Genomic DNA, 1,311 nt, shown 5'->3' with positions numbered 1-1,311 from the left:
TAACAGGAATGTTCAAATTTGGTAAGAAGCTTGTCACAAAGTGAATTTTTGTGACGGATGGAGGCCGTCGTCCAGCGTAAAATTAGCGAAATTATTCTATTTTAGAATAGGATATGATCGACTGCCGGATATATTTTGTTAGATTTGTAGTTATGTATTGCATTATCACCATCGCCGTCAACCCCTTTAAATCATCAGTACGGATTCATCATTTACCAGATATTTCCAGATTTTGTTTACACTCTGAGCGTCCTCGTATTTTGTATTGCATTAGCAGCATTCGTATCATCAAAACGATAACGGCTACCGGTCGGGTCGCTATCGCTCTTCATGAAATTTCTGGAATAGAAAATTGTTTTACCGGTCTGAATTAGTGTAGCAATTAGTATCATTGTCATCATTAGCTGCACCCTTATCATCAGCACTAGTGGATTCAAACCCTGTCACATGACCAGTGGCGTGATCGTCTTTTCAGACTCCCATTGGTCGGCAAGCCCTTTTCCCCCGGCCTCCTAACTTTCAGCGACCCGGTGTTGCTTCAAGAAGACCTGGGAGAGAAGCAGTTGTTCGGGTTGAGCGTGAGATCGGGTCGCGAATCTCCTCTCCTTACGACCTTACCGATACTAATTATTATTCTATCTTGTGTTAACATAGAATATTGTAGGTCGAGTTCCGAACAACTCGGAGTTAGAACTCCCTGTGTGGGTTTTTCTTTCTTGTCAGCTATTTTTCCGAATTCGTATCACTGGGGTGAACGAGTTATCCTTGGTTTGAAACCTGTAAGGGATCTCAAGTTTGTGCTACAAATAGTTGAGTGGGAAATTTAGCGGCTCTTAAGCAATTATTTTTGAGGGCTTAATTCTTAAGTCTCGACTCTGTCGCTTCACAACGTTTAAGTTTAGTGCGGGAATTTATTCGCTATTCTCCGTATTTGGTTCTGCAGTGATTCAGGTGACTGTATGTCAGGACTGGTCCTTGTGTGCATTTTCTCTTCTGTAATAAGGTAATCTCAGTTTTTAGGGATGTATTTTCCTTATTAATTTTCATACTATAGAGCGGCCCTGTATTTTAAATTCGCTTAGCAGTTTCTGACTTGCTGTAATTCCAAGTAGGAAAAGCCCAATCCTATTCCTAGAGAACTCAGGTGCAGCTTGAGCTCGTCCTCGTCGAAGTTTCTAGACTGCGACATCCTTTCTCTTCCTCTCTCTTAACTTTCCCTATTCTATAATCCTTCTAGCTCTCAGGTACAGCTTGAGGACTTCCTCGCCGAAGTTTCTAGACTGCGGCATCCTTTCTCTTACTTTCTCTTCA

Source organism: Nilaparvata lugens, chromosome 2 (genome assembly GCF_014356525.2).
Source record: "Nilaparvata lugens isolate BPH chromosome 2, ASM1435652v1, whole genome shotgun sequence".
NCBI lineage: Eukaryota > Metazoa > Arthropoda > Insecta > Hemiptera > Delphacidae > Nilaparvata > Nilaparvata lugens.
This window is presented reverse-complemented; position numbering follows the sequence as displayed.